The sequence below is a fragment of the Dipodomys merriami genome, unplaced genomic scaffold, assembly GCF_024711535.1.
Source record: "Dipodomys merriami isolate MVZ:Mamm:240054 unplaced genomic scaffold, mDipMer1.0.p SCAF_17, whole genome shotgun sequence".
Lineage (NCBI taxonomy): Eukaryota > Metazoa > Chordata > Mammalia > Rodentia > Heteromyidae > Dipodomys > Dipodomys merriami.
Window position 1 is genome coordinate 1,284,556 of NW_027203048.1, and position 25,025 is coordinate 1,309,580.

The following is a 25,025-nucleotide window of genomic DNA, read 5'->3' on the forward strand; positions in this document are numbered from 1 at the left end:
GACTTGAACTCAGGGCCTGGGTACTGTCTCTGAGCTTTTTTGTTCAAGGCTAGCACTCTAGGACTTCTACCATTTTGAGCCATAATGTCACTTTCAGTTTTCTGGTAGTTAATTGGAGATAAGACTCTCATGGACTTTCCTGCCCTGGCTGGCTTCGAATTGCGATCCTCAGATTTTAGCTTCCTGAGTAGCTAGGATTACAAGTGTGAGCTACTGGTGCCCAGCTAAAATTCCATTCTTGACTTCATTGGCCTACTTCTCTCAAGCAGTCAGAGTGACCCTGGTAGCACCCACATGCCCTTGTGACCCTCCCTGGATCTAAGCTCTGTGGTAAGCCCCTTTCCCTCAGAGGAAGGGCCCAAATCCTCCCCTCTCTGGGGCCTCTTTGACATCATCCTCTACTTCTTCCTTTTGTTATCTGGGCTTTACCATATTGGTCTCCCTGCTGTTCCTCAAACATATCCGTCACACTGAATTTTCTCTCTACTAAGAACATTTCCTCCAGGTTTCCCCTCCTTTCTCCTCATCTTTAATAGTTTTGTTCATATGTTACCATCTGGATAAGAACAATCCAGATCAGTCTTCCAATTGCACCCCTTCCCCAGCTGTCACAACTCCCTTTACTTTGTCCCATCCCTCCCCCTGGCCTCAATATACGTTAGAAGACAATAAACATTACCTTATTACTTGTGCCTTAAGGTTATCATTTATATTTTATTATCTTTCTATTCAATAAATATTATAAATTTGTTACTTTATCACATTCACCTTAGCTATTGCTATTATTATTAATATCCCTTTAACATTTAAAAGTAATTATTATTGATATTTTCACTGACATTCATAAAGTAGGAATTCAAGAAATATTTGTCAGATGCATGAATGAATGGTTTTGAATGAATGAATGTAACTTAAACAATGATATTCAAGTAATGATGTAAGGCACCTGTAGGCAGAGCTGGAGACAAAAGGGCCGGAGGACATGGTCTTCTTCACATACAACAGTCTTGTTAAAGCCTGCCTGAGTTATTCAGAACCACCGCTGAAGCACCACTGAGCAGTTTCAGGCTTGCCCAGACCAGACAAAGATTCAAGAGATTTTGACGTATAGATAAGCTTTTGCTAAAAGAGTCAAATGTAAATGAAGCATACTAAAGCTGACAAATAACTATTTATCAACACCCTGTCCACAATGTAATTATATTCTGTTTTCACACATTTCAACACAATATTACAATGACATTATCCAGCATACCATCTATATTCTTCTATAACTGAACAGTCTTTATGCAGGCTTTCATGGTTCTGCTCATGTCAATCCTGATCATCCAAACTCAGTGCTTTTTTAAAGTATTTTTTGGTGGATCAAGAAATAAGTGATCAGCTGAGCACTAGTGGCTCATGTCTTAATTCTAGCTACTCAAGAGGCTAGACTCTGAGGATTGCGGATCAAAGCCAGTCCAGGCAGGAAAGTCCATGAGACTATTTCCGATTAACCACCAGAAAACCAGAAGTGGCACTGTGGCTCAAAGTGGTAGAGCACTGTCTTGAGTGAAAAAAGTCAGAGACAGCGCAGAAGCCCTGAGTCCAAGTCCCAAGCCCAACAAAATAAATAAATAAAGAGAAAGAAATGATGCCTTCCGAACATTTTCTTTTAGGGCTAATTTTCTGATATGCATATAGAATACAGATCTCTATCAGCTGGTCCTCAAAGCAGAAAGCACAGGAGCCATGACTCCCTCAGCTGCCCGGCACAGCACTTGACCGCCAGCAGACATTCAACGACATTTTTGATGAACAGAAATCAAGTTCATCTATCTGCTGGCCCAGGAGGGGTAAAGGACATGTCTCACTTACAAGACTTCGCTATTGTTCCTTGACTAAGACTAGAGATCAGGTGTGAGATAGGGTCAGCACCCTGCTAGTTGCCATTTCCATCTGTCCCAAACAGGGGTTACAATGGGAATCACAGAGATGCTCCTCTGAGGTCCATCCTTGTAAAGGGCAAGTTGAGTCATGGAGCCTTCAGAGAGAAGGGGGATCATCACACCAACAGCCACCTAGCTATGTGGGAATTTGCAAGACCCTCTAAAGACTCCCTTATTGTGGCTTTAGAAAGCCAGTCACATCTCCTACTACATAGTCTGCTCACATCATGATGCTCTGGAGGCATCTGTTAACTGGGCTGCTGGGCTTAACTACTGCTGTCCATCAAAAGCTTTCTTCCCAGATGTTTGTGAAAAGCCTTGCCATTACCAAGTTCAGAGTCTGATTATGGGCTTTCAGGCTCTGATTAAAGTTAGGAATTAACTAGGCTCCAGAAGTAACTTCCTTGGGGGCCACACAAAGATAATCACATGGAAGACGATTTTAGCATCGCTGTGCATGCTTTCTTCTACCTTTGGGGAGTCTTTAATATGGAAGGGGGTCAATTATTGCTATGGGAAATAAGAAGAAAGTAGAGCAGAAAAACAAAGCAGGTGTAGATTGCCTTTATACACAATGCACACATGCACTCATCACACATGCACACATGCACTCTCACACACACACACACACACACACACACACACACACACACACACACACACACACAAAGAACTTCCTAGAGATCAAGCTAGCAGCATACTAGGTATATCTCATATATATGAGACACATGAAGCAAATTGATCAACATCAAGATGAAAAATACAAATATGTGTGTGTGTATAATATATATATATATTATATATATATAAGTATATTGCTGTTTTAATTGTAATAGAGACCCTGACAGTAAGACTTGAACAACAATGACAGACTGCTCTTTCATTGAGCAGTCAACTTTCAATTGAACTTGCAAATGTGTTAGCAGGCAAGCAGAATCTGTCTATGAAAACCAACATTCTTTTCATTTTTGCCAGCAGTTTCAAAACCACAAACAAAAACTACAAATGACTTAGGTTTGGCATTTGTGAGCCTCTCTAGATGAATGAACTCACCTATTCTTGGCTTGTTTATTTATTCCACAAATATTTGCTAAGGTAAGCAAGGAAGTATCTTGGGCTTGGGCAAGGGTACAGCATTTAGAACCAGAAGCGTTGGTTCCTGCTTACATGTCGTTCTGAAAGTGCTCAAATAGGCCAAAGGAAGAATCTTAAGAATCTAGAGGAGTTGGTCTGTGTAAGGAGCAATGTGGCCCTAGGGCAAGCAGGCTCCAGCCCTCTTGTAAGACCAAGGAAGCCTGGCTAAGCATTGGAGCCTCCTCTTGGTAACCTTTCATTTTCTTAACTTCTATTATACTCATTAAAGTGGTCTCTGTGCTAGTTCATTTTATGCATCCATTTGCCTGGTCCAGGATTGCCCAGTTACTGGTAAAATACTAGTCTGGATGTCTCTGGGTGAAATGAACATTTCAATCAGTAGACTGATTAGGTAGATTTCCCTCCCCCACATGTCTGTTGAAGGCCTAAACAGAACAAAATGCACAGCAAGGGAAAATGTTCTCTTGTTGTCAATCTTTAAGCTAAGAAATCAGACTTCTCCTGAATTTAGATTTGGTTAGAACTTAGACTATTTTTTCTTTTAGCACTCAGCCCTTCAGACTCAAGTTGAAAAAAGACCATTAGCTTTTTGGGTCTTGTCAACTTCAGGTCTCAAAACTTCTGAGCTTCTGAAACTGTGAATTAATTCCTTAAATCAGTAATAGCTTTTCCTCTTTCCCTTCCTCTCCCATCCCCCTTCCTATATATGTATGCATATATGTTTGTATATCTCCATATAGCTCTCATTGGTTCTAATTTTCTGAAGAATTCAGTCTAATACACACCAGATAACAGAAGATATGTCAGTTGTTCAAGCAATGAAACAACATCTGATATAGTCTTCCTTTAAAAAGATGTTTTACAGTCATTAACTGTGATAATGCAAACCAGTGAGTGGAATTTTGTTTCCTGTGTCATACCAGTTTGATATAAAGGAAAAATAAATATATACATTCAAATATTAAATAATAAACAAATGTCTAAGTGTTAAGCAGATCTAGAGTATGTTCTGATATCTAAGACTGTCTCAGTCCAAGTTTTGTCATTTGGGTGCTACCTAATCACAGGCCTCAGACAGTTAGGTAGGTAGGTAGACAGAAAGACAGGTTAGCTACACATACATAAAAGCAGTAACTGTTTTGCTCAGTGCTAGGAACTTGATACTCAAAAAATATGTGAATCAGCCAGATGCTGTTGGCTCATGTCTATAATCCTAGCTATCCAGTAGGCTAAGATCTGAGGATCATGGTTCAAAACCAGCAGGAAAGTTTAGACTCTTATCTCTAATTAACCACCAAAAAAAAAAACCTAGCCAAAACTAGAATTGTGGCTCACATAGTTGAGCACTAGCCTTAAGCAAAAAAGCTCAAGGCCAGTGCACAGGTCCTGAGTTCAAGCCCCAGGACCAACATAAAAAGAAGGAAAAATATGAAAATGAATGAATGAGTGAATGAATGAATGGAAGAACTCAGCCTAAGTATGACAGCCCTGAAATCACTGCACATGCTCTGAAGTGTCAAAGTGTAGGCAATCAGCCTTGGTTTAAGCGGATGATGACAAGGAGTGGGTGGGAAGAACTCAACTGGGAGGTGACTCAGCCAAGGAAGCCCTCAGTTGACCTTGCTCTCCACACTCTGGCATGGTTGGAAAGGGTTAACTGATAGAAGCTAGAATCTATCAGGCTTAACTGATAGAATTATCTAGAGGCATTTGATAGAGATGAGACAATGGAAGGGATGACATTGATCAAGATGCACTATACTCATCATCTGACTTGCTGAATTGAAACTCCTCTGTAAAACTACTTAAAACAGAGGATAAAAGTATTTCCAGGCCTTGCCACTGACCATGGTCCTATGCAATGCATGTCAAAAGTCTATACTCTGAGTTGGATGCATGCATGCCACACTCAGGATTCAAATCAGGATCTCTCCATTTCCTTTCTGTATGTCCTATGCCAAATGCATATACCCCATAGCTTTGGTTCCTTTAAATAGGCATAAACGGTAGGATGTAATTCCCAGGATTGGTCAGAAGATTGAGGAAAACAATATGCTGAACCTAAAATCAGTTTCCTTCCCTCAAACAACATTTTCACAACTGAATACAATGCTTTCCCAAAGCCTACAGAAGTTTAAAAAATGATTAACTGTATATGAGGCTTATATTTTCCTTCCGATTACTAAGATATACCATTTTATTTTAAACAAACTTTTAAATAAACATTTTATATAAGCTTATTTTGTCTTGCTGTTATCTGTCAATGGTGATGATAAAAGGATTAGATGTTAAAATTAGATGTAAACTAGCTGGAGGCTGAGATCTGAGGAACAAGGTTCGAAGCCAACTCAAGCAGACAAATCTATGGGATTCTTATTTCCAATTAGCTAACAAAAAGCCAGAAGTGGAGGTATGGCAAAAGTGGTAGAGTGCCAGCCTTGAGTGAAAAAGCCAAGTGAGAACACAAGACCCTGAATTCAAGCCCCAGTTCTGGCACAAATTAAAAAAAAAAAAAAAGAAGTTCTGTAATTACAATTGTAGCATAAAGAGAAGCATGACATTGTGCTTTTTCAAGCTCGTACTGCAGTTCACACTGACCCTTGAGGATATTATCTAATCAAGATCTTAGAAGGAAATGATGGCATGCCATGGCTCCCAGAGAATTTGTGTAAAAGGTGTCTCCTACTGCACATCCTCTGGGCACTCAAGGCACTTGTCTGCATTGTCAGTCTCCCCTGGAATTCCATGAACCTCTCAGTCTTAGTCACAGCTTCACGCATGTCTACCAAGCCATACTTCACACACATGAACCCTGATATACTGTCCATCTCAGTCCATCATGGGAGACACAATCCAGAGGCCCAGAACACAGACAAACAAGGTCCTTGTGAATATTTCTTATGCTTCAAATGAGCACTGGTATGGGAAACTGCTGCCCAAGCCATCCCCACGCACAGAGACTCAAGCAGGAACTGACTTGAAGTCTTGCTCAACCAGGAATCCTATGCAGTGTCCCTGTCTACCTGAGCTCCAAATGCTTTCCATAGATCATGAAATCCTTACAACATTTCTAAGGGAAAATATTATTATTGCTATCCCTATTCCATAGATGTGACCAATGCTGTCTATGTAGCCAGATCTAATAACTTGCTGAAAGCCATACAGACAGTGAGTAGAGAGGCCATGGCCTACGTGGTCTTATCTGCCTGAGAGAAACTCCACTGAGGAGAAAGAGACCACTGAGAGGCCTTTGTTCCTGACCTCAAGTCCTCTTGAATTGGTGCTCTTGTCTCTAAATTGTAAAGGTCACTATTGCTCTCCAGGATGACAGCATAGGCACAACCAAAATGAAGAAAAATATATCCACAACATTCAGTGATTTGGATAGTCTCAAAGATACAACAATGACTAGGAAAACCACAATGTGATTACTGATCCCCATCGAGGATATAGCTCATCAACAATGCCTAGGACCTTGAGTGGAGTTTATAGCAGTAGGATTCTTAGATATGATGACATAATTTCCATCATAGTGGGGAGAAAAGGGCTCTAAATGTATGATTACACTTGAATTAACAAATAATATTAAAATTAATAAAATAAAATGACAAATATGCATTTCTCTAGGGCGTACTTGAAATAATGCTTTGCCACATGTTCTTAACTGAAGTAGTCTATGGAGATTTTAAATATACAGTCATTTCTCAATACCTCTGGGGATAGGTTTAAGAACTTACTTTCCCACTGGACACCTAAATCCAAAGATTCTCATATCCTTTCTGTAAGATAGAATAGTGCTTACATATATACTTTCCACACATGCATACATCTTCTCTATTACTTTAGATCATCTGTAGATTGCCTAAAGTACCTACAACAATGTAAATGCTATGTAAATAGTTGTTAAACTGTATGGTTTAGGGAACAATGACAAAGAAAATGTCAGCACATGTTCAGCACAGATATAACTGACACACATACATTAGCAACAAGGCGACACGTCTTTCAAACATTTTCCATATGTAGTTGTTTGGATCTATAGGTAGCCATGGATATGGCGGACCAAATGTATTTGACTTTCTTAGGTTCCCAGAATACCAAAGCAGCTAAAAGCCGTGTATGTATTCAGAGCAACAGTATACATTCCCAGACATATTACAAGATTTCCCCTAAGATCTGGGGATGTGACACACAATTCTTTCTATCATGGAATTGCTTCATGTTAAGATGATATTCCCACCAAAAGATCAGCACCAGTGACTGGCTCAATGCCTTATATGATACTGTTTTAGTAAGAACATAATACTTACATGGTGCATAATAGGTTTACAGTTTGGGGGTCGAGTACATTATTTTCTCCACTCTTAAAAGTTCCAAAGCCTTACTGGTTGCAGGTGACTTGCATGTACCAATGCATGGGAGAGGGAATGGATCCATGGGAGAGGTGGACATCTGCTCTGTCTCACAAGTGCAATGTGAGTAGAATAAAGAAAGCCATATCCCAGCAGGAACATCAACAGCTGTCTCATGTTCTGTCACTTTGTTCACTCTCTTCTCACTGTCATGACTGTCATGAATATGACATATTCTGAAATTAACTGAATAAATAAATAAAACAGCTGGTTTTTCAACAGGAAGAAATGTGGGGCAGGGCCACAGACACTTACTTGCAGTCGTGACATGTGGCATAAGGCATGTTTACTCTTATGAAAAACTGGGATTGAGGGGCTATTTCTTACTGCAGCAAAACTAATACAAGGTATTTTCTCAGATTAAATCATCTTACACTTACATGTATTATATTGGATATATAAAGGGATCGCATTCATTTTACAGGAGAGATACAGTCCATAATCAATGGCTCAGAATCAAACAGTAAAAAGATACAAGCAAAGGAACAAAAACAACATACTTTTGTCATCACTGAGTGCAATAAAAAGCAAGACTGCTCCACGGAAATGGAAAAATCTCTTCTGCAAAGTGTGGACTTGTTAACAATACTAACATCATCATAACTGTTTCACTGGTCTCTGGGTCAGTCTCTCATTATCAAGGGTGATGGCGCAAAAGAACAAGAGGTGTGCAATGAACAAAACCCACAACCAAAGGCCAGAGCTGCTAATATTTTCAACTTAACAGGTGACAGCCTCTGCTCTTCCCCCAAGGATGAGGAGGTACCTGTGGTCACATTGAAGAGTGACTTTCCTCCTAGAGTGTGGCTGTTCCTTTCTGGACAGGGGAAGGTTCTCTAAACTCAAAAGAGGAGCTCCCTAGTTCTCTATGACAAGTGTTCACAGCATTCCCCTTACATGTTTGGAACCACCACAGGGAATGACAACAATCAGAGTACCGTAACTTTTAATCAGGAAATAAGTGTTAAGAACCCTGGCCTTGATTCCTTGTCCAGAAGTCGACCTTCAGGTCAGAAACTTGCAGACTGTCTTCAGTGACTAATGCAGTTTTCTCGCTCTTATTGTTTTCACTTTAAACCTAGTGCTCTTTTTCTCTGCTTTGTTCTCTTTCCCTTTTACCTACACTTAGAAAAGACAAGGGGCAAGTGAGTCACCTTGATCATGAATTTAGATAGTTCTAGCTGCTTTACCACCCTAGCCGGCAGGCAGATACAGAAGGCATTCTACAGCAGCTCAGCTGCTAACCAGCAAGCTCGGTTCTCCAGAGCTATTTTGGGAGGACTGGGATGTGGCTTCTCATGACAATTCACATCGTGGTTGACCCAAACTAGGCTGACTTCGGATACTTCCTCCCTCCCCATCTAATCCCTTTGCCCACAGATGCAGTTTCCACATAGCACCAAGCATCCTCAGAGACTGAGCAAACATCTTGACTGTTCCTTCATTACTGTAATAGCAACTAAATAAAACAATAAATGGGTAATAAGACAAACATGCGTACATGTTATATTGTTGAAGCACTGCACTGAATTACAGAAACAAAAGATTAATATAAACCAATAATTCTGAAGGCGAGAAGAAGGCGCAAAGACATAGCGAAGGACACACTATGAGGAGTAAAGCTGGTAAAAATTTAGCTGTGAGCAAATTTAGAGTTTATCCTAAACCTCACCACCTATCATCTTGTGAACAAGGTCTCTCATAGACATGTTGTTCATACCATGATATTCATACAGGTCTTTTAACTTGTATCCAAGTATCCCTGAATGGGAGGCCAAGGGGAAGTATGAAGAGAAGAATGCTCAAGTTAGATCGTTGGCCAACACAGAATTAACTCTCTATTCTTATAATATATTGTATCTGAGGTATTTGTTGTTGTTTGGGATCCCATTTATAAAACTTACAACATGCACCAAGCCATCTTAATGCAAGTGCTTTTGATCTACAAAAATGTACAGCCCCATAGGACAGGACTTCACCCACCTCAGCTCCCAGCAATGCTTGTATACTCTTCAACTCTCACAAACAATTGGACCAGGCACTGGTAGCTCATGCCTATAATCTGAGTTATTTAGGAGGTTGAGATTTGATGACCACATTTTGAAGCCAGCCTGGGCAGAAAAGCCCATGAGACTCTTATCTCTAATCAAGCAGCAAAAACGCCAGAAGTGGAAGTGGAGGTATGGCTTGAGTGGTAGAGCACCAATATTGAGCAAAGGAAAGCCAAGGGAAAGCACAAGACACCAAGTTCAAGTCCTTGTACTAGCTAAAACCAAACAAGAAACAGTTGTTAAACAAAAAAAAAAAATAAAACACACCGAAGAGAATAGGGGAAAAAACATAAATTTTGGTTTTTAAAAAGAAATTATTTTGAACAAGTTTACCACCGAGACCACCAAATTTTAAAAAGAAGTTACTGTCTTCCTCAATTCTCATGAATAAGCATTCTGTGATCTTACAACTGTGGCACTTCTGAATACACACACACACACACACACACACACACACACATCTATGGTTGAGAACCCAAGTACATCACTTATGAAAATACTCTAATAGTCTCCTCCAAATCTCAGCATGTCCTTAAGCTTCAATTTGCATTCATCACCACCCTCTAAGTGTTTTAAGTGAGTACACATTGCTAGGCACTTCCTTTTGTCCCACGGATGCAGGCTGAGACTGGTAGGGACACGAAAGTGGGAGTGGGCAGTCTGTGCAGGAGACGCACCTGGTCCTGGTGGTCACCAGAGGCCTGTGCTCTTCTTAGCACTCTTCTCTTCTTCCCCAGCCCCTGTCTGCACTCCTAATATTACTTCTTGCCTAAGAAGAAACACAGTGTCTCAAAGATTGATGTTCTGCTCTGTAAGGGGAAGAAGGTTATTTGCTTTCGGCCAAGGTCTCCAGAGACAAAGCCTTTCAGGTCTTGTGGGAGCCCCCTTCCCCACCCTCTGGGTCAGCAGTCTTGTGAGTGGAAAGTCCTGGCAAAAATCCTACCACACTTGAGGGTTTCTTGAGAGCCTTCTTGTTCCAGCCTGTGGTCACTCTTAATAAACACCAGTCCCCAGCAGGGAACTTGCCTGCTGTTAATCTCTGAAGGTTCTAGAGAAACCATCTTCCTCTTTCTAAAGTCTGTAATTAACGCTCTCCTCTCTCAGACCTTCACTTCCAGATTTTTCTGGCCCTTCACCTTTCCAAAGCATTTCTACCTGCCTGATGTTGCCCCACAGAAAACTTGGAGAGAGAGATGTAGAGCCAGTATTCTTTCAAAAGACCCATGTTTCAACTCGTCTTTAGGACTCTCAGCTTTAAAAACAACAATAACCCAAACAAACAAATAGGTGGTGTCTGCCAGTGGCTCATACCTATAATTCTAACTACTCAGGGGGCTGGGATCTGAGGATCTTGGTTCAAAACCAACCTGGGCAGGAAAATACCAAGACTATTATCTCTGATTAACCACAAAAACAAAAAGCTGGAAGCAGAGCTGTGGCCCAAGTGGTAGAACTCCAGCTTGAGTGAAAATTCTAAAGAACAGAGCTCAGGCAGTACCAGCACACACACACACACACACACACACACACACACACACACACACACACACACACACACACACACACACACACACACACACACACACACACACACACACACACACACACACACACACACACACGGGATAGGTGAGGAGGGGAGAGGCAGGGAGAGAACAGTGCCTGTGCCTGACTCACTACAAATACCAGAGAGGAGAACTGGGGAGAAAAAATCAAGGGAGGGGAAGGGAAGGGAGAAGAGAGGAAGCAAGCAAGCAAGCAGAGGTGTTCAGGAAAGTTGTACTCTTTCTCTGTCCCAGGCACTGAACTCTTGTACTACAGGTAAAAGCCTAGGTTTGCCCTCTGGGAGCACTTGGTATTGTTCAACAAAGGAGTAAATCTGGGAGAATAAATTTGAAGTCAGTGATATTGGTCAAGGGAGTCCCAGAAGTACAGAGATCATAGTATTACTGGTGACAGCTTGCTGACCTAATTGCCTGCCACTTGTTCACTTAGCCATGTCTTCATGTCTCCTTACCATCTCTTCACAGCACCCGTGGCTCCAGATTTAGCATTTCCCACGGTTTTCTCACTTATTTCAGATCTTCCGGTAAGGCTTAACTAGAACATTCTGCTTGAAACACCAACTTGTTCCCTTTCAGCCCTCCTTCACTGTACATACATATCAGCTTCTTACCTGTTTATATATTGCTGTCTACCTTTTCCTAGCAGAATATAAGCTCCCTGAGGCCAAGGAGTTTTGTCTCTTTGTTTCACTGTTGGATTCTTAGAAACTAACCTAGAACAGTTCCTGACTCATTGTATTCAATAAATATCCATTGAAAAAGTAGATGGATGCTGGATGATGAATGGATGGATGTGGATGGATATGGATGATGGATGATTGTTGGATGTGAATGGATGAATGGGTGGATGTGGATGGGTGAATGTGAATGGATGGGTGAATGTCAGATAAATGTGGATGGATGATTAATATGGATGGATGGATAGATGTGGATAGATGGATTTAAATAAATGATGGATAGACTGTGGATGGATGATGGATGGCATGGATAGATGAATGAAGTTGTGATCGGTTGGAGACATATTATGGAAGAATGTCCATATGAAGGGGCTGTTTAGGAAAGTAAATGCAGCTCAGATATGATTTTAGGTAAGTCACATTACCATTTGCTCTTCTATAAGATGAAGCCAACGCACAATATGCTCAAGTCTATGATGAGCCATGAAACTTAAAAAAAAAAAAGGGAGTCTGGGCCAGTAGAAATAAGCCAAACATGGTGCAGGCTGATGCAATGTGGGAAAAGCCAAGAGGAAGTGTGTCTTTCTCTACAACCACGGGCTTGAGGTCTGACCACAAACAGAAACTTGGGAAGACCAACACTGTGGGGGTAGAACCTGGTGGGTCGGCAGGACTTGATCTCAGACTTCAACCAAGGGTCTGTCGTTTCAGGCCAACACACAATCTCAGGCACCCCAGGGAACTGTGTTCTGTGAATTGCTGGTTCACAAAGCAAACCACAGGGCTTCCTATGAGATCTGCCTCCATGTAAATAACTGCATTGCTCTTCCTCTCAGTTTTACTCTTTACATAATGAAAACCACAACGTCTTCTTCCATTAGATGACACGTGTGAAAGTTTCCAGATCAGTGTCTGGACTCTTGGAAGCCTATGACAAAGTTTGTTAGAAAGAAATACAAGATAGTATATGCATAACATTTCCATTATGTAGGGAGAGCCAGGCAGCTCCATTCTGGAAAAAGACAAAGAAATCTCACTATGATTGTATTTGCTGAGAGGCTTAAGAGACTCCAGTAAAGGCAGGAAAAAGGATTTCATTTTCACTAAAAAAAAAAAAAAATGTGACCTGGAAGCACGTGAGCTATGCAGTATGGGAAGACAGGAAACTTTCGGAGCCTGATTTCACCCAAAATCTGGTGCTGACTTTTTGTGCTAGGTCTTAAATCAAGTTTAAAAACAAATGTTCTTAACACCAGTATCTTTATCTTCAGAAGAAGAATAAAAATCCCTTGCCTTGCAAGGTAAAAAATCTTAACTAAAAGACTGGCCAAATGAATAGGTACTAAAGTAACAAAACTCATTTTTATCAATATAATTAATTGAAACAGTTTTGAAAAAAAATTAAGGGCCACATTGGGTCTTGGTAAATCACTGGCTAGGAAAAAAATACTTCACATGAATATACCACAAACTAGTAAGCACAGGGTAGCTATTTTAGTTTATATGAGCTACTCAACTATTTCCTGAAATTGAGGTTTAACAGATAAATGAATGCAACCCTCTTAGTTCCTGGCAGGTTACCGAATGCCCAGTGTGACAGGTCAGGAGGGAGGGGCTGTGGCACACAGGTAGCTTCAAGGAGGGGCTGTGGAAGTGTTGATGTTTTCATGCCTGTGTTGCTTTCCCATGCTCATCCTCAGTCATTCAGAAGAAACTCCAGCTTCTCATGGGGCCGAGAGCTCTTGACAGTAGTAACTAGACAAGAGATCAGTCAGTCTGCCCACCCTACCACAAGAACACTTGTGGGGTTGACAAGTGAGCCCAGACCTGCGTCCAGACCCAGCCTCAGCCAGCACCCCCTACCTACTTGGTAGAGATGGAGGGACTAAGGTTCAGAGAGGGAAGTAGGCTTTGCCAGGCTAGGCAGGGTAAGAAGCTAAGAGGCAGACTCAGAGCCCAAGGGACTCCCCACACAGTGCCCTCCCTGCCCCACCCCCAGCCTCATCTTTGCCAGCTCAGTAAGCAGAAATGTGCATTCTGGTGAAGTTCTATTCTGTTCTCATACTCAGATTATTTGAGTTTTCAAAACCATGTCTAGAATAAGATTTGATAGGGTTTTGTAGTTCTGAAGAAGGATGAGAAACACAATCAAGTTGCTTTCAGCCAGCCAATATCGCCCTTCTCCATGGCTGCTGGATGCTGAAGGACAAAAGACCCCTGAGCCTCAGCAGTGAGAGGCTAATTCCACTCCTGAGCTCCACAACGGCCAGGGGCCAACCTGAGCTAGGCTCAGAGTGCTCAGGGCACTGCCTGGGTAGCATAACCCTAGACGTACAAAGGAGCCCAAACACATACATGCCAGGCACACACGTGTGCATATGTATCACACTTTCACCCCACCTCGTGCACCAGGTACATTCACACTCACACACACACACAGACACAACTCAAACTCACAACAGCAACTCAGATATTCTTATCCACTCACACAACAGGCATCCTCCTACCACACACACTGACACCCCCTGAGAGCACATCCACAGACTTTCACCCACTCAAAATCCAAACTGTCCCACAGACAGTACAGTATGCATGCTCACTCACACATCATGCACACACATCCATCCACATACCATGCATAAACACACACACACACACACACACACACACACACACACACACACACACACACACACACACACACACACACACCGGACTGGGCCTCTGAAAGCAGGGACTGCATCCCACATGCATCCTCATCTAGATGTGTCCCAAAGCAAGTCACATGCACAGCTCTCATGTGGCTCCAATGATCTGCACACTCTCAGACTCTATTGTCACGTCTCCACTGTGGAAACCTCCCTCCCTGGTCAGGCCCTGGCTTCTGCCACAGTTACTGCTAGCAGAGGTCGTCCCAAGGGCAGGTGGGACCTCAGAGAGAGGCAGGTTTGTCAAACCTCACCAGGTTCTAGAAACTTAAGCTTTCATCGGGGCCATGCTTAAAATTAGGATACATTAAGCACAGGATGAAGAAATAATAAGACAAGATAAAAAGAGAGACAAATGGCGGAGGGGGAGGGAAGGAGTTGATTAGTCATTAGTTCCCAATCCCTTTAGGCAAATGTTGTCACCATAATTGTGAATCCTTCCATTTCCTTGGGCAAAGCTAGCCCTAGACCTCTGCTCTCCAATAGGGAGCTGACACAACTCCTCTTTGACACCCTCAGGAGTACTTAGCCACAGGGTAGCATTAAAGTGCAGGGCAACCTGTGACAACAGCTGCTACCCACTGACCATCAGGGCTACGGTCATCTGCCTATCAGGTCCTGAGCCCTTGCTAGCCTCAGCCCTATGAATGACCGCGGAGATGGTGGAGCCAAACTACATCAGACACACAGCAGCCAATAGTACACAGAGATTACTGTCAGGAAAGCAGTAACAGAAGAGCCCTGAGGAGATCAAGGCCAGCCATACATAGGAAGACTTTATGCATCACTCCAAGTCGGCCTGGGGCTGGACAGAAGCAGACAACAGGTAGTGTAGTGCCTCTCATTCCAGCTCTTGTTCCTGTCCTCTGGGGCCCTGGCCTCCACTCCTAGACTCTCAATGAAGGAAAGGAGGAGACCATTTGCTTAAATTCAGTTCCAAGGGACAAGAGAAGAAAGTGACATGCCCACCATCACTGAACAAGTTAAGAGCAGACAAACAACGAGGCAAGACCTTCTCATGCTCCCCTGAGAGATTTTCACTTCCTTGTGTTCACTCAGGCTCTGGTTCCTCCTCACAAAGCTAAAATGATGAGTCAGACTGAAAAAGTCCCTTTTACCTTCCCCCAAGGCCAATGGTGAACCTTCATTATAAGACACACTCCATCAAAAAAAAAATCCCAGCTTATTTTTACTCCTAAGGAATTTTTTAAAAATTACTTTGTCTTAATGACAACGTTCCCCCCGCCCCACCCTTGGGGTTTGAATTCATGTCTCGCTATGAGCTAACATTTGTACTAGATAGGCAGTAACTCTACCACCTGAAGTCTGCCCCCAGCCTTTTTATGTTTGTGTTTTTTTTTTTTTCAATTAAAATCTTGCTTTTTGCTCAGGCTGACCAGGGAGGATGACACGTGTGCATTTTCACCCAGCTTTTTTTTTGGTCTGGTCATGGGTCCTGAACTCTGGGCCTGGGCGCTGTCCCTCAGCTCTTCAGCTCAAGGCTAGAGTTCTACCACTTGAACCACAGTGCCACTTCCGGCTTTTTTCTTTTTTGCTTATGTGGTGCTGAGGAATCGAACCCAGAGCCTCATGCATGCAAGGCAAACGCTCTACCACTGAGCCACCTACCCAGCCCCACCCGGCTTTTTATTGGCTGAATGGGATTCCATGAACTTTTTGCCTGGGCTAACATCATATTGAGATTCTCCTCACTCAGCCTCCAAGTAGTTAAGGTTATAGGCATGAGCTACTTGTCCCTAGGTTCCAGTGAAGCATTTGAAAACAGTTAACAATATATTGTTTTGCTTTTGTGCCAAGATTGGCCATTTAATCCATATCCTATTTTTTTAGTTGACAAAATATAAAAGCTGTCCGTGAATGCTTTTGATTAGTATAAGATGAACCATGTTGCCACACTGTCATGATCAAAGGTGGGACACTCACCTCTGTGTCTTCCCAATCTTAGGGACACAATGGCTCCCCTGAAGTATTTTTAAAACAGAAGTCCACAAACCCTTCTTTAAAATATTTTGCTCAGATAGAATTCCAAATTCTTTATCCTTTAGAGAGGCAACTAAATAGACAGCCACATATTATATCAACTCCCAGAAAGGTTTGGGGCTCTCATAGTCTAGCTGAAAATCCTCATTCATTCCTAAGTGGGATTCTCTTATAAAGTTGGGCCAGATTTTGCTTCTTAATGAGCATTTGCAGTGTTTGGGAGGTTTGAACTTAACAATAAGAGAATGTATATATGTGAGAAAATTACATATGATCCCACTTATTATTTGTGAAGGTATTTAAGGATGAGATTTCAAATCTGAGGATTCCAGGGAGAAAAAAAACCCACATGTGTAAAAAATAAGAAAAAGAAAAAAAAATACAAAATATAACATAACATAGTAGATACAGAACCTTATTCTTGTATTATCATTGTTTCAATCTAGTAAATTCTATAGCTAAGTTAATATGGGGCTTGATATAAAATGGAGACTCAAAAGCTAGTGGTAGGAGCCCAGAGGAAGGATTGCTCATGGCTCTATCTTAGGGGATTTGGAAATGGATTGTGAGAGGGAGGAGAAGTACCATGCCATTTCCCGTCCAGAACTATAAATGAAGAGGAACCTAAAGGGTATAACCAAAACTTTTCAAGCAAATTTTATTCAAACTTCAGGCAAAAATGAGGGGGAACTTATAAATATTTAATTCATTATTTTCTTATATTATCACTGGGACAAACATTATGAACCTCAGGATACAAATGGGGAAATTTGGAAGAGCCAAGATTTCAATCCAGATTTATTTGTTTCAAAAAAAGCGCAAAAACTACCTGTGTATTTCGGAGTTGTAAGAGTTGAAGTCCAGTCCTGTCCCAGCCTTGGAATAGTCATTGGTGTCTCTCTCCCTCTCTCTCTCCCCCATCTCTCCCTCCTTTCAATCTCTGTTCTCCTATATATTCATCTAATCTCTTTTACTTTCTATAGAGTAGTTACACGGAGAGACCCTTTCATCTGACTATAATAAGCTGAGAACATAGTTCTCTTGTGTTCCTATGATCACCAACTGTGCAGGGAAGGGTCTGAGTTATAGAGCACCTGTTCAGCAAGGCTATATCCCATATGCTCTCCAGGCTCCACTCATTACTGATGGATAGCATCTTCTGACACAGGACACACTGAAGGATGTCACAGGACAGCAGTTAATGTATAAACTACATTTCTATGTTATTTACTTCCATTTTAAGGTGTGAAGGTACCTCTCACTAGCATGAAATTGCTGTATTTTACCAAGACACATGCTTACAAACTCCATGCTTCCCACATACACGTAGCCCTATTTCTTTTTTTTTATAGTGCAGGTGGTAGAGATCACGAGAAGTGAAAGCATGCATACACGGTTGCAGACATACTAGCAACACTGCTTTCCTGGCTAGCAGCATTACACAAGTTCCTTCAGAGCTTTGGACTTCTGTTTCCCTATCTATGCAATGGGGTTAGTGCCTGTTCTGAGGTTCCTCAGATGATTGCTGAAAGTGGTTATTACCTTCTTGTTGTAAACCTAATGACAAGACCCTACATTGCTCCATCAATGAAAGCTGCCCTGCCCACATTTTACCAAAGGAAACAAGACTCCAAAAGATGAGACAGCAGGGTATGTATGGCTGGCTCACACCTGTAATCCTAGCTACTCAGGAAGCTGAGATCTGACGATTGAGTTCAAAGCCATCTTAGGCAGAAAAGTCCACGAGATTCTTACCTCCAATTAACCTCAAAAAGTGGAGGCGTAACTCAAATTGTAGAGTGCTATCCTTGAGAAATGAAGCCAAGTAACAGCACAGGGGCCTGAGTCTAAGCCCTAGTTGTCTGTCTGTCTGTCTGTCTGTCTGTCTCTCTCTCTCTCTCTCTCTTACACACACACACACACACACACACACACACACAAGACACCTCGCCAAAGGCGAAGTAGAGTGTGGATATATATTCCATGATCTTCTCTAACTCTATATTTATGCTTTCCATAGCACACTGCCTCTCTATGTGGGATGAATAACATTTAGGCTGATAAAGGCTCCTAGAAGAAACAGTATTTGGTCGCCAATGGGCTTGAGAGAACTTGAAGGGAGCTAGGGTAGGTATGTTGCTCATTACTTCTGGGGTAGCTGAATTGTTCATTACATCTCAAGATCAGAAAGTGTCAAGATCAGAAAACATATCTATTTCTGTTAAAACTTGGAAATCATCAAGCAAAACAACGTTCTTAAAATAGAACATTAAGCTAAAACTGAAGCACACATGGTGGTCTGAAAGGCATCTGTGAAGCCAGCTCCTTTCCCCATTCACACCTCTGAAAGTTCTGAAACTTGGCTGTCGCTTGGGGCCTGTGTTCTACTCCTGCATTTCTTTTCTTTACTTTTTCTCTTGTCAATAGCCTTGACTTCCAATTATTATTGGAATGCTTAATCAGAAGTTAGTTCCCTATCTGGAAGAGAGAACAAGATTTCTCTTCTCTTTGGGAGCATTCTGTGCAAACATACATGGTGCAATCCAGCTCCAGCTTTGTCAACAAGCTTGTTTGACAAACCAGGTTTCTCTTGACCTGTGCTCCTATAAATGAGTCCAAGAACTTATTAGAAGCATCCAGCTTGACAGGGAAAAGCCCTTTTAAGTAATCACATCCAACGTTTCCTCTTTGTCATCATTAAACTAAAAGCCTTACCTGGGATGTAAGGTATGGAGCTGAGCGCCAAGCCCAGGAGCTCAGCCTTTCTGGACATGTGCTTTTCTGTTTCATGATCTCTCCCTGTGCACCATGCCAGGAGGAATTCTGGTGGCCCACAAACAATGCCCATGTTGGGGAGAATGAGCTCTGTTATAGTAATAGTTGAAACAACGGCATCTTTCTCATTCTCCAGCTTCCTGTGCTTTGTCTGTATCACTGGGACATGTGCATCCTCCTCTTCTTCTCTGGGAGAGTGAGGGCTACCTGAGGGCAGGTACAAGGCCACACTGCCCACACCCTTATACACTCACACCCTTAGGGCAGCAGGGGTGAAGGACCTATGTTGTACATATGTGATATGAATGAATGATTTCACTTTTATGCTCCATCACTCATAAAACTGCAAATAGATTCTTTGGGGCGCTCTATGTCTGTTTCATTTTTAAAAAATCGAATTATCTATGCCACACAGAATTGTTTTATTAGAAAGTGAAGTGATTAAATAAGCAGATAGCAGTCTCGGGCCCTGAGATAATTGCAAGTAACAGAACATCTGTCCACAGTTTTTAGCTGGACCTGGTAAATAGATGGTTAGAAAATGTGGAGCCAGTTCTCACTACGTGGATTGACTGGACCAATGAGATGCTTAAACCAAGAATATTGATCTTCTGTATTACCCAGGGAAGGCAAGGGGGGAAATTATATAATTGTTTTTCAATACTTCTATTTTCCTAAATGGCAGATACAGTGACAGAGTGCATCTATGTCACTGAGGAGCCATCCATCCATGTGTCTAACTTACTGGGTTTCTTGTCCTTATAGCCCAGGAAAGCACCTGTTGTGCTTTCCATTCGTAAGTTCAATTATAAAACCCTGACCTGTCCAAAAGCTCAGGGTGATTCAATGACAAACCAGTAATTCATTCCTGTGCTAAGGAACTACTTCTAGTGTCATCAAGTGTTTTCTCTTTACTCAGACATGTCAAACTCCTCTCCCACTCATGCCTTACGAAAATAAATCCTCAGCCAGCTGCCAAAAGCCTTGTTAATGCGGTGCTGAGAGCAAAACCCTAATAAAGTCTCTAAATATTTACTATGCGTCTGAGTTACAGCACTGACCAGTTCCACCCCTATTAAAATCCGCTTGCATTCTCCAAACACAATTATTTTAGGTCACTGACATACCAGCCAAGGAAATGACAAGACTGGTGCATTACAGTAAAAAGAGCAAGCAGGACCTAGTTCTGTATTCAGGTCCTGCCATTTATCAGCTGCCAGATACTTTGCAAGTAAATATACCTTTTGTTTATTTTTTTCTGTTTTCTAACAGTAATGATTAAGGAAAATGCATATGCCTACCTACTTATACCAGCTGAAAACAAATAAATAAGTAAAGCGGACATCAGTGGCTCATGTCTCTATCCCTAGCTACTCAGGAGGCTGAGGTCTGAGTGGCCTGGTTTGGAGTCAGCCTGGGCAGGGAAATCAATGAGACTCTTATCTCCAATGAGTCAGCCAAAAAAGACAAAAGGAGAGCTACGGCTCAAGTGGTAGATTGCCAGCCTTGAATGAAAAAGCTAAAGGATAGCTCCCAGGCTCTGAATTCAAGCCCTAATACTGGCAAAACAAAGCAAATAATAAAATAAATAAATATATAATAAAATAGGAATGAGCTAAATATACACCGAAAGGGGAGGGGAAGCATGAAGCATTCGTTTTAAAGTTGTCATAAACACAACATGGTCCTGAAATTCTGAGTTGTGCTGCCATTTCAAGTGGGTTCCTCTCTGAGCTAACAAGAATGGTAGGCCTTGGAGCACTGTCATGGAAGTGTTGTACACAGCTTATCTGGAGAGAGATAACAGGATGATTAACTTACAGTGCCAGGATCCTGAGCATGAGCAATTGTTACCGTTCTCAGAAAATGAATGGATCTCCAAAGACCAGAATCAACCTAAGGAGTTGTCTACCACAATAGTTCTAAGAGGACTCAGAGGCCCAGTAACTGAAAAGTCTTTCTTTTTCCTAATCAATATAACTAAATAACAGCAAGTCTACTGTGAAATAGGCATCATGCCAAACTCTATAAATACAGAAGATCATTTAATTCTTAGAAGGAAGTATAATTACTGCAATTTTACAGATAGAAGAATTGCAACTAGAAAGAGGTTAGCTATGACTTTAGGATCCCACAGCGAGGACACAGCAGTAGTAGAATTTGAACTCAGATTGGAATCGAAAGCCCTCTTTCTTCACAGTTACCAAGATGCCTTTCCGGAGCAATTCACGCAGCTGCAGAGGAAGGGTTTCAAGCCAGATGAAGTGGGAACCCAGAGAGGCTAAGATGAGTGGAAGAGTCAACATTCACAGAAGGGGGCAGGCAGGACCGGCACCCTGCCATGGCCCACTCTCTTGCTCTGTTCACCAGAGCTGAGTGAGGGATTCTCTATCAACCGCCCATTGCTTTGACAGTTTCCAAATGGGCAGCAATAGGACAGCTGTACTTCAGCCCTGATGCACAACCTAAGGAGTGGTTGGCCTGGTAGCCATCTCTGCATCTCACATCACCCTTCTCCAGACCACAGCAGTCCTCTGGCTATATTACCAGGATCTCATTCCAGGTGTGTCTCCCCATCCCCATCCCAGTACATTTGCGGGGGGGGGGGGGGGAGACAGAACTAGTGTTCATGTTTTAACCCTCAGTTTCCCACAAAGTAGGATCTCCATAAACGCAAGGCTCATCAGTGAAGATGTGGTCTTCTCATAAAGGCTGCATGAGAGAACTTAGGTAATGTCTTGAATCCTGAGAGGTTAGGGACTAATTATCCTGAAATAGTTCTCAATCATTCAGGGGTTTCTTTAACTATAACATCTCCCAACTGGATGAGGACATGAAGGGTCTTTCAGACTTTCAACCATTCAAAACACTCTTTGTAGGCTATTCCATTCCGTGTGTGTGTGTGTGTGTGTGTGTGTGTGTGTGTGTGTGTGTGTGTGTGTGTGTGTGTGTGTGTGTGTGTGTTTTACATGTGTGAGCCATCTGAATAAAAGCAAATGAAGCCAGTGGAACAGAAGTTGTCAAGTCCATTTTAAAGGTGGGAAATTTAGGTTCACAGGAGTGAACAAGGTTGTCATCTGACCCCTTTGTGATTTCATGCTGTCTAAATACATTCCAGTTTGGGATTAACAAGACTACAGCACAGCAATGCAAAGGGGGTGGCAGGGAGAATGCAATGGAAACAAAGAGAAAAATCACCAGGAAAGGAGGGAGCAACTGCACTGGAGGTTGTCATTGACACTGGATAGTGGGTGACCCTATGGCCCTTGAGCCGGCTCTGAACTCCTCGCCCAGGGCTCTGTGTCCCTGACTCATCCGGTTGCATGAAGGCCCTGGGAGCACAAGCAAACCGAATTCTTCAGTACAGGGTAAAAACAGGAAGTCACCAGTGGCTTTGCTCGGCTCTCAACTTGAGTCCCCCAACACTTGGGGTCAAGGGTGTCCAAAAGACACCATAGGCAGCTCCCTGGCAGCTAGCCCTCACAGGGGTGCAGCAGCTCCCCAGAGGAGTGGAGGAACTAGGCACAACTTTCCAAGGAGCTTCCTGAGGGCCAAGACCCTTCTAGGAGCAGGACAAGGGAGCCCAGCAGAGTGGAAGCCAGGGACTCTGTAACTATCTTCTGATTCAACAGAATCTCTGGGCTCACTGTGAGCTAACAGCTGTGTGACCTCAGGGATACAAGCTTACTTGATACAGCTTAGTTCTTTCATCTGAAAAGAGGAGGCCACCCTCCCCTACAGCACTTTCCTAAAGGTGAAGAAGGTACATATGTCGGGGAGCTACTGCAAGCTTTCGGAGTCTATTATTAGCACCCAGACAGTGTGCTACCTACTGTACTCCCCAGCCTGGGATGCTGCTGCCTCCCTCCCCAGAGCTGAGAGCAGGAGGCAGTGTGGGTAGGTTGGACCCCACCTCACTCCCTTTCTCTGCCCTCTCTGGAGCCCAGGATCTGCTGAAGGTGAAGTTCTACCAGCCCCTAGCTGGGCCTAGCGCCCATATTTATGACTGTTTATTTCAGAGCAAGTAGAAAGGAGAAATTAGAGCCATAAAAGACAGGACAACAGACCAATAAAATCCAGCTCCCAGAAGAGTCAGAGGGAGGAAGAGGCAAAAACTGTCACCATAGCAACACAAGACAGTCAGAAACACGTAGGAAAAAAACAGCCTCCTCTCTTCACGGGGAAGAAGCCCTGGAGCCTCACTCAGCGCTATGTGAAAGCCAACAGACCCATCAATCCTAAGACCCCCTGGCCCCCAAGTCCAGACCTGGTCGGGAACCGCTCTCCTCTTGGCGGCATCATAGATTCTAGCCCTGCCTGTCTTGAGTTCCCAGCGGTAGGAACTCAAGGCTGTGAGAAGGGTCTGGGCACATCCAGAGGAGGTGGTGAAAGTTTCTTACAGAGAAATGAAGGAGGTCTTTGGGGTTTTAGGAGACACCAAGGCTCTGAACTCCAGCCCGCTGGCCCTGCCCTGTGTTCCCTAGAAAACAAGGCCATGGGACACGAAGGCCAGGCCCAGAGTTCAAAAAGGTGGCCCCCGTCATCCTGGATTCTCTGAGGAGTAGCTGTGGGATTCTGGCGCCTGGCTTTGGAAGGCCTTCCATGCCGAAGCTCCTGGCCCTGGTCTCTGGGGACACCGGCCAGCATGCCAGAGCAGCTTGGAGAAGGAACAGGACCTGCGGGGCACACTCCCGGCAGAGGTGTTCTCGGCCCTTTCAAGGGAGAGACAAAACAGGTGTCTCCATCCAAAAAGCAGGGCTGGCCTGAGACCAGCGTCTGGGGAAGTGGGTCAAATTGTTCCCGAAGCTGGGGAAGCAAACGTCTCTGGCCAGACTCCGGCTGTGAGTTCCAGGAGGGAGGCCGGGGGGGGGGGGGTGGGGGGAGTCCCAGGCACAGCAGCCCGAGCTGCCCAGAACCTCTGCGGCAGGTGGCGGGAGAGGGTCCGGGTGCGCAGGGGGCCGGGGAGGACGCTCGCCCGCGCCTCTGGATGATGGGCGGGGTGGGGTGGGGGGTCGCGGACCTGATGATGGGGGGCAGAGGGCTGGAGTCCCCGGGAAGAACGGCCCTGGGGCTGGAGATACCTGGGGGATGGGATGGGAGTGGCTGAGGGGCCACGGGGTGGTCTGGGAAAAAGAGTACCATTAGGGGACCGGCCCCTGGCGGCCCCTGGCCCGGATCGCGGGCGAAGGGCTCCCCAAGATCGGGGCCCCGCGCCCCACTCCCGCCTCTCCCCCAAGGCTGCCCGAGGTGTCCGGGCAAGGATGGCCAGCGTCGGCTGCGCCCGCTCCACTTCGCCCCGCACACGGAGGGCCCCCGCATCTCCTGGAGCTCCAGGGTCCACAGAGCGCCGCCCGCGCTTCCCGCCGCGCCCCGGGGCCGCATCCCCACTGCGCTCACCCGAGAGAGTCGCCGCCGCCCTGCTCGGCCGCCTGCTCCGCCGCTGCCGCCGCCGCCGCCGCCGCCGCCGCTGTGGAAGCCTCTCCCGCCGCCGCCGCCGCAGCCAGCGAGAAGGCGCGGAGCCCCGCCCCTCCCCGCCCCTCGCCGGGCCCCGCCCCCAAAAGACCCCGCCCCTAGCACGACTCGCCCCGCCTTAGGTGCGGTACCGCCCCACCACTCTCCAGACCCCGCCCCCTAGCACCAGTCGCCTCGCCCTCTGCATGGCCCCGCCCCCCATCTCGGCCACGCCCAGCCCCTAGCACAATCCTACCTCTAGTGCTAACCTCCCGATCTCAGCTAGGACACGCCCCCCTCTAGGCCCCGCCCCACCTCAGTCCAGGCTACGCCCCGTTCCAGCCCCGCCCCGGCGGGATTCC

At 44.2% G+C, this 25,025-nt stretch overlaps 1 protein-coding gene across 3 annotated transcripts in view; it reads right to left on the bottom strand.

Annotated features, from left to right (window-relative positions):
* Positions 1-24,692, bottom strand: part of Cyria (CYFIP related Rac1 interactor A) — a 95,594-nt gene extending 70,902 nt beyond the window's left edge. For all 3 annotated transcript variants that reach the window (XM_070025022.1, XM_070025020.1, XM_070025021.1), the window contains exon 1: positions 24,610-24,692. The gene's annotated coding sequence lies outside the window, so the exon portion shown is untranslated. The remainder of the gene's footprint in view (positions 1-24,609) is intronic.
* Positions 24,693-25,025: the final 333 nt, after the last annotated feature.